This window comes from Arachis ipaensis, chromosome B1 (genome assembly GCF_059453495.1).
Source record: "Arachis ipaensis isolate K30076 ecotype BB chromosome B1, ASM5945349v1, whole genome shotgun sequence".
NCBI lineage: Eukaryota > Viridiplantae > Streptophyta > Magnoliopsida > Fabales > Fabaceae > Arachis > Arachis ipaensis.
The window spans coordinates 59,371,995-59,381,138 of record NC_142436.1 but is presented as its reverse complement, the minus strand read 5'-3'; the positions used below and the strand labels follow the sequence as shown (position 1 = coordinate 59,381,138).

Below are 9,144 nucleotides of genomic sequence, written 5' to 3'. Positions count from 1 at the left end.
CAAAAAGCGTATAAATTATCCGCTCATCAGAACACCAAACTTAAATTGTTGCTTGTCCCCAAGCAACTGAAAATCAAATAGGATAAAAAGAAGAGAATATACTATAAATTCCAAACTATCAATGAAACATAGCTCCAATCATATGAGCGGGACTTATAGCTTTTTGCCTCTTGAATAGTTTTGGCATCTCACTTTATCCATTGAGGTTCAGAATGATTGGCATCTATAGGAACTCAGAGTTCAGATAGTGTGATTGATTCTCCTAGTTCAGTATGATGATTCTTGAACACAGCTATTTTATGAGTCTTGGCCGTGGCCCTAAGCACTTTGTTTTCCAGTATTACCACCGGATACATAAATGCCACAGACACATAATTGGGTGAACCTTTTCAGATTGTGACTCAGCTTTGCTAAAGTCCCCAATTAGAGGTGTCCAGGGTTCTTAAGCACACTCTTTTTTTTTTGCTTTGGACCTTGACTTTAACCGCTCAGTCTCAAGTTTTCACTTGACACCTACACGCCACAAGCACATGGTTAGGGACAGCTTGGTTTAGCCGCTGATGCCAAGGCATCTTAGGCTAGTTTCACTAGCCTTTTTCTTTTATTTTTAGTTGTTTTATGCATTTTCTTGAGCCTTAAGTAATCATTTGGGCCAAATAGTCATGCTTGTCTTAAATCATTCAACATGAAGATTTTGATGCAAATTTCATGAGTTTTTAGTTATATTACTTGAATGCTATGAATGGAAGATTTCTCATGAAATTTTGCAAGACTTTGATGCAATTGTTTGGATGATTTCAGGGAAGAAGAGGCTAGGCAAGGAAGCAACAAAATCAATAAAGGAAGCTTGAATATCACATGAGGAGTTTAAGTTCCAGTTTAAGCTTAAACTGGAACTTAAACTACCAAGCCATATAATGCTGGAATTGAAGTTTGACCTCCAGTTTAACCTTAAACTGGAGGTTAAACGCCAGAAGTGAGAATCTCACCAGGGGAGCATTTCCACGTTTAACCTCCAGTTTAACCTTAAACTGGAGGTTAAACGCCAGAAGTAAGAAAGGCACCAGGAGCATTCCACGTTTAAGCTCCAGTTTAACCTTAAACTGGAGCTTAAACGTGTTCGACTATTTTTCTCCTCCAGGGTTGCTTTCTCATTTCCACGTTTAAGCTTCAGTTTAACCTTAAACTGAAGCTTAAACGTGCTTGAGCTTGTGCCTCCAGGGAGTGCCAGCGTTTAAGCTCCAGTTTAAGCTTAAACTGGAGCTTAAACGTGTTATATGGAACAGCTTGACCATGCCTTCTTCAAACATAAATAACTTGAGCTACAAAACTCCAAATGAGGTGATTCAAAATGCATTGGAAAGAAGACATCTAGAGCTTTCCAAGCATATATGGCATGCATGGTGGATACTAAAAATTGAGGGAGAAAACAGCCCCGTAATGTGCATAGAAGAGCATAGTACCAACATGCAATCAGGCCAACTGACCTCTTCACCTTCCATGGAGTATAACTCGAGTTGTAGAAATCCAATTGAGGTGCTTCCAGTTGCGTTAGAAAGCTGACATCCATAGCTTTCCAACGAGGTATAATAGTCTGTATTTGGCATCAAATTGGCAAGGTTGACAAGAGAACAAAGTGACGACTCAAGAAAGGGGGGTGCAACGTTTGAGTGTAGTTTAATGGATCATTATCCTTTTTGGATCAATTATGTCACTCTACCCTTCAAGCAAGCAAGGCCCATCAACAACACCAAATCAAGGCCACAAGAATCATCTAGAATAGTTTATTTTCATTTGATTGTAATTTGCTTTGAATTTCATTTTCATTTTGTAATTTAGGGAGCCTATTTAAAGGCCTTAGTTTCTGCATTTAAAAAGGACGGAGGGATTGAAAGGGAATCCAGCCCCTGAGGGGGACTTTTACCTTTCCATTTGGCTAGTTTTCATATCTTTGTAATTGAATTCAGAGCTATGACTCACTAAACCCCCTTTCATTGGGTTAGGGAGCTCTATTGTAATTCAATGAATCAATAATAGTTTATCTTCTTCTTCAATCTTTTCTCTTGAATTTTGTTAGAAAGCTTCTCGATCTAATTCCATTGGGTAGTTGTCTTGGGAAAGAAACTACCCATAATTGGAATCCTTCGGAACCTTGGGAAAGGAATGGAGGATTCATGCTAGAGAAGCTTTCTCACAGTGAATTGGATTGGGGTTTGGATGGATATTGTGACATGTAATCCTACCAAATTGTGGTTCATGAAACTGTGTGGTATAATCAGTGATCGAGCATCATCTCTTCTTATGAACATTTAAACCAAGGGATTGGGAATTTGTTTGTTTTTAGAGAGAATTGGTGAGCCAAGGGATTGGGATCCAATCATATAAGATTGCCAAGCAAAATTCAATGAACGCATTGGTTGAGGAAGAGATAAACATGTTTTGATTCGGAGATCTCAATATCTCCTATAACCCAATGAATTCCCCATTTCTGATCTACCACTTTCTCTTTACATTCTGCAACTCAATTCATGCAATCACCCCCATTCCCTTTTAATTTCAGCAATTTAGCTTCTGCTCTTTAATTCATGCAATTTAAGATTCCGCCATTTAAATTTCTTGTCATTTACGTTTCCCGCCAATTTTACATTCCGCAATTCTCATCTAAATCTTGATTCCGCTCAACTAGAACATATTTCTAATCCGAATTGCTCACTCAACCAATCCTTGTGGGATTCGACCTCACTCTATTGTGAGTTTTTACTTGACGATAACCGGTGCACTTGCCGGAAGGAATTTTGCCGATCGTGCAATTTCCTAAATCGTAGCATAACAAGTTTATGCGCATCAGCCGCTTAGGCCAGGATTTTATTCCTTTAGGCCCTCCTATCCACTGATGCTCAAAGCCTTGGGATCCTTTTTATTCGCCCTTGCCTTTTGGTTTTAAGGGTTATTGGCTTTTTGCTCTTGCCTCTTGGTTTTAAGAGCTTTTGGCTTTTTCTGCTTGCTTTTGCTATTTTTTTTTTTCGCCTATTTTTTTCTCTTTTTTTTTTCTGCAAGCTTTGTTCTTTGCTGCTTTTTCTTGCTTCAAGAATCATTTTTATGATTTTTCAGATTATCAAATAACATGTCTCCTAATCATCATTCTTTCAAGAGCCAACATATTTAACATTCTCAAACAACAACTTCAAAAGACATATGCACTGTTCAAGCATACATTCAGAAAACAAGAAGCATTGTCACCACATCAATATAATTAAACTAAGTTCAAGGATAAATTCGAAACTCATGTACTTCTTGTTCTTTTGAATTAAAACATTTTTCATTTAAGAGAGATGATGGATTCATAGGACATTCATAACTTTAAGACAAAGTTACTAACTACTAATGATCATGTAATGAAGACACAAACATAGATAAGCACTTAACATAGAGAAAACGAAAAACAGAAGAAATAAGAACAAGGAATGAGTCCACCTTAGTGATGATGGCGTTTCCTTCTTGAGGAACCGATGATGTTCTTGAGCTCTTCTATGTCTCTTCCTTGCCTTTGTGGCTTGATTCCTAGTGATTTTTGGTATTTCTATCCTCAGTTGCTTCCAATAACTATGTGGAGGGAAGTGCATCCCCTGAGGTATCTCAGGGATCTTTTGGTTTGCAGCCACATGTTCTACTACTGAGCTATAGATCCTTTACATAATTGTTTTACCACACCAAACTTAGAATGTTGCTCGCCCTCGAGCAAAAGAAGATGGAATAGATGAAGAAGAAGATGTGGAAAAAAAAACTAGGATTATGAGGAAGGAAGGTGGGGATCCTGTGGGGTCCACAGATCCTGAGATGATCTTGTGAGGTCTACAGATCTTGAGGTGTCAAGGCATTTACATCCCTGCACCAATTTAGGCATGCAAAATGCCCTTGCACACAACTCTGGGCGTTCAGCGCCAGGTTGGTGCCCATTTTAGGCGTTCAACGCCCATTTGTTGCCCATTTCTGGCGTTGAACGCCAAAACCATGCTTGTTCTGGGCGTTCAGCACCCAGATACTGCCCATTTTGGGCGTTCAGCACCAGAACCATGCTCTGTTCTGGCGTTGAACGCCAGGCAGGTGCTTCCTCCAGGGTGTGATTTTTCTTCCGCTGTTTTTGATTCTGTTTCTAAATTTTTCATTTATTTTGTGACTCCACATGATCATGAACCTAAGAAAACATGAAAAACAAAAATAAAATTAGATAAATAAACATTGGGTTGCCTCCCAACAAGCGCTTCTTTAATGTCAATAGCTTGACAGTAGGCTCTCATGGAGCCTCACAGATGTGCAGAGCTTTGTTGAGACCTCCCAACACCAAACTTAAAGTTTGGATATGGGGGTTTGACACCAAACTTAGAGTTTAGTTGTGGCCTCCCAACACCAAACTTAGAGTTTGACTGTGGGGGCTTTGGTTGACTCTGCTTTGAGAGAAGCTTTTTCTGCTTCCTCTCCATGGATGCAGAGAGAGATCCTTAAGTTGTAAACACAAGGTTGTCCTTATTTAATTGAAGGATCAATTCTCCCCTGTCCACATCAATCATAGCTCTTGCTGTGGCTAGGAAAGGTCTTCCTAGGATGATGGATTCATCCTCTTCCTTTCCAGTATCCAGGACTATGAAATCAGCAGGGATGTAAAGGCCTTCAACCTTTACTAACACGTCCTCTACTTGTCCATAAGCCTGTTTTCTTGAATTGTCTGCCATCTCTAATGAGATTTTAGCAGCTTGCACCCCATAGATTCACAGTTTCTCTATTACAGAGAGGGGCATGAGGTTTATTCCTAAACCAAGGTCACACAGAGCCTTAAAGATCATGGTGCCTATGGTACAAGGTATTATGAACTTTCCAGGATCCTGTCTCTTCTGAGGCAATGTCAGTTGATCCAGATCACTTAGTTCATTGGTGAACAAGGGAGGTTCATCTTCCCAAGTCTCAATACCAAATAATTTGGCATTTAGCTTCATGATTGCACCAAGGAACTTGGCAGCTTGCTCTTCAGTAACATCCTCATTCTCTTCAGAAGAGGAATACTCATCAGAGCTCATGAATGGCATAAGGAGGTTCAATGGAATCTCTATGGTCTCTATATGAGCCTCAGAGTCCTTTGGTTCCTCAGAGGGAAACTCCTTATTGATCACTGGGCGTCCCAGGAGGTCTTCCTCCTTGGGATTCACGTCCTCTCCTTCCCTTACAGGTTCGGCCATGGTGCTTATGTCAATGGCCTTGCACTCTCCTTTTGGATTCTCTTCTGTATTGCTTGGGAGAGTACTAGGAGGGATTTCAGTGATCCTTTTACTCAGCTGGCCCACTTGTGCTTCCAAATTTCTAATGGAAGACCTTGTTTCATTCATGAAACTTACAGTGGCCTTGGATAGATCAGAAACTAAGTTTGCTAAATTAGAAGTATTTTGTTCAGAGTTCTCTGTCTGTTGCTGAGTGGATGATGGAAAAGGTTTATTATTGTTAAACCTGTTTCTTCCACCATTATTAAAGCCTTGTTAAGGCCTTTGATCCTTCCATGAGAGATTTGGATGATTTCTCCATGATGGATTATAGGTGTTTCCATAAGGTTCACCTAAGTAATTCACCTCTACTATTGCAGGGTTTTCAGGATCATAAGCTTCTTCTTCATAAGAAGCCTCTTGAGTACTGTTGGATGCAGCTTGCACTCCATTCAGACTCTGAGAAATCATATTGACTTGCTGAGTCAATATTTTGTTCTGAGCCAATATGGCATTCAGAGTATCAACTTCAAGAACTCCCTTCTTCATAGGCATCCCATTACTCACAGGATTCCTCTCAGAAGTGTACATGAACTGGTTATTAGCAACCATGTCAATGAGTTCTTGAGCTTCTGCAGGCGTTTTCTTTAGGTGAATGGATCCACCTGCAGAAGTGTCCAGTGACATCTTTGATAGCTTAGATAAACCATCATAGAATATATCCAGGATGGTCCATTCTGAAAGCATGTCAGAAGGACACTTTTTGATCAACTGTTTGTATCTTTCCCAAGCTTCATAGAGGGATTCACCTTCTTTTTGTCTGAAGGTTTGAACATCAGCTCTAAGCTTGCTCAGCTTTTGAGGAGGAAAGAACTTGGCTAAGAAAGCCGTGACCAGCTTATCCCAAGAGTTCAGGCTATCTATGGGTTGAGAGTCCAACCACACTCTAGCTCTGTCTCTTACAGCAAAAGGGAAAAGCATGAGCCTGTAGACTTCAGGATCTACTCCATTAGTCATAACAGTATCACAGATCTGCAAGAACTCAGTTAAGAACTGAAAAGGATCTTCAGATGGAAGTCCATGAAACTTGCAGTTCTGCTGCATCAGAGAAACTAGCTGAGGTTTCAGCTCAAAATTGTTTGCTCCAATGGTAGGAATGGAGATGCTTCTTCCATGTAAATTGGAATTAGGTGCAGTAAAGTCACCAAGCATTCTCCTTGCATTATTGTTGTTAGGTTCGGCTGCCATCTCCTTTACTTGTTCAAAATTTTCAATAAGGTTGTCTCTGGATTGTTGTAATTTAGCTTCTCTTAGTTTCCTCTTCAGAGTCCTTTGAGGTTCTGGATCAGCTTCAACAAGAATGCCTTTTTCTCTGTCCCTGCTCATAAGAAAGAGAAGAGAAAAAGAAAAGAAGAGGAATCCTCTATGTCACAGTAAAGAGGTTCCTTATTATTAGTAGAAAAAGAAGAAGAAGAAAAATTCGAACATAGATAGAAGAGGGGGTTCGAATTTGGTGAGTGATGTGAGGAAGAGATGTTAGTAGATGAATAAATAAATAGAATAAGAGGAGAGAGGGAAAGGATTTTCGAAAATAATTTTTGAAAAAGAGTTAGTGATTTTCGAAAATAGTTTTTGAAAAAGGTTAGTAATTTTCGAAAATTAAAATTAAAAATTAAAATAATTAATTAATTAAAAAGAGATTTTGAAAAAGAGGGAAGATGTTTTCGAAAATTAGAGAGAGAGGGAGTTAGTTAGGTGGTTTTGAAAAAGATAAGAAACAAACAAAAAGTTAGTTAGTTAGTTGAAACAAATTTTGAAAAGATAAGAAGTTAGGAAGTTAGAAAAGATATTTTGAAATCATATTTTTGAAAAAGATAAGATAAGAAGATATTTTTGAAAAGATATGATTGAAATTGGTTTTGAAAAAGGTTTAATTTTTTTAAAATCACAATTAATGACTTGATTCACAAAAAATCATGAGATATGATTCTAGAACTTAAAGTTTGAATCTTTCTTAACAAGCAAGTAACAAACTTAAAATTTTTGAATCAAAACATTAATTGATGATGTTATTTTCGAAAATTATGAGATGAAATTAAGAAAAAGATTTTTGAAAAATATTTTTATAATTTTCAAAAATAACTAAGAAAAATGAAAAAGATTTGATTTTTGAAAAAGATTTTGAAAAAGATAAGATTTTTAAATTGAAAATTTGATTTGACTCATAAAAACAACTAGATTTTAAAAATTTTTGAAAAAGTCAAATCTAATTTTCGAAATTATGAGAGAAAAGAGGGCAAGATATTTTTTTGATTTTTGAATTTTTATGATGAGAGAGAAAAAATTAAAACATCATTTTCATGTTTTTCTCTTTTCTTTTTGGATCAAAACAAGGAATGCATGCAAGAACACTATGAATGTCAAGATGAACACCAAGAACACTTTGAAGATCATGATGAACATCAAGAACTTATTTTTGAAAATTTTTATATGCAAAGAAAACATGCAAGACACCAAACTTAGAAATCTTTCATGTTTAGACTCTATGAATGCAAAAATGCACATGAAAAACACCATACAACACAAAACAAGAAAACATCAAGATCATACAAGAAGACTTACCAAGAACAACTTGAAGATCATGAAGAACACTATGAATGCATGAATTTTTTTTGAAAAATGCAAGATGAATATGCAATTGACACCAAACTTTCCACTTGACTCAATACTCAAACAAGAAACATGAAATATTTTTTATTTTTATGATTTTATGATTTTTTTTTATTTTCTTTTAATTTTTTTTGAAAATCATTTGAAAAAGAAAAATAAGGATTCCAAAATTTTTAATATGAATTCCAGGAATCTTATGCTCTTTAGTCTAAAGCTCCAATCAAAGGGTTAGGCATGGCTTAATAGCCAGCCAAGCTTTAGTATGAATATGAGAGTAATTCATTCAATTTTAAGCCAAAGCCTCAGTCCAAAAGAATTTAGACATGGCTTTCTAGCCAGCCATGCTTCAACATGCTTCATGAAACACTAGAATTCATTCTTAAAAATTCTGAAGAAAAAAATATTTTTTTTGAAAACATTTTTATTTTAAAATTTTTTTTTTCGAAAACAAAGGAGAAATTTTTGAAAGATTTTTTTGAAAAATTTTTGAAAACTTTTTGAAAAGAAAACGAAAAGAAAGTTACCCAATCTGAGCAACAAGATGAACCGTTAGTTGTCCAAACTCGAACAATCCCTGGCAACGGTGCCAAAAACTTGGTGGACGAAATTGTGATTGCACTTTGATTATGTAAAATTCATTGCTCTTTCTTTCCCTGGCAATGGCACCAAAAACACGATGCCAATACCATGGTTCACAACTTCGCACAACTAACCAGCAAGTGCACTGGGTCGTCCAAGTAATACCTTACGTGAGTAAGGGTCGAATCCCACGGAGATTGTTGTTATGAAGCAAGCTATGGTCACCTTGTAAATCTCAGTTAGGCGGATATAAAATAGTAATGGGGTTTTCGAAATTAATTAATAAAATAAGGATAGAAATACTTATGTAACTCATTGGTGAGAATTTCAGATAAGCGTATGGAGATGCATTCGTTCCTCTGAACCTCTGCTTTCCTGCTGTCTTCATCCAATCAATCTTACTCCTTTCTATGGCTGGCTTTATGTAAGGATGTCACCGGTGCCAATGGCTACTTTCGATCTCTCTCGGGAAAATGGTCCAAATGCTCTGTCACAGCACGGCTAATCGTCTGGAGGCATCACCGTTGTCGTTGGTTGCATCCTATTCCTCTCTGTGAAAATGGTCCGATGCGCTGTCACTGCATGGCTAATCATCTTGGAGGTTCTCGATCATACTGGAATAGGATTTACTATCCTTTTGCGTCTG

At 37.3% G+C, this 9,144-nt stretch overlaps 1 non-coding gene across 1 annotated transcript; it reads left to right on the top strand.

Moving 5' to 3' along the window:
• Window positions 1–5,990: 5,990 nt before the first annotated feature.
• Window positions 5,991–6,098, top strand: LOC148576725 (small nucleolar RNA R71). The gene has a single exon (XR_015903683.1). It is a non-coding gene; the product is annotated as a small nucleolar RNA R71 (small nucleolar RNA).
• The last annotated feature ends 3,046 nt before the right edge of the window (window positions 6,099–9,144 follow it).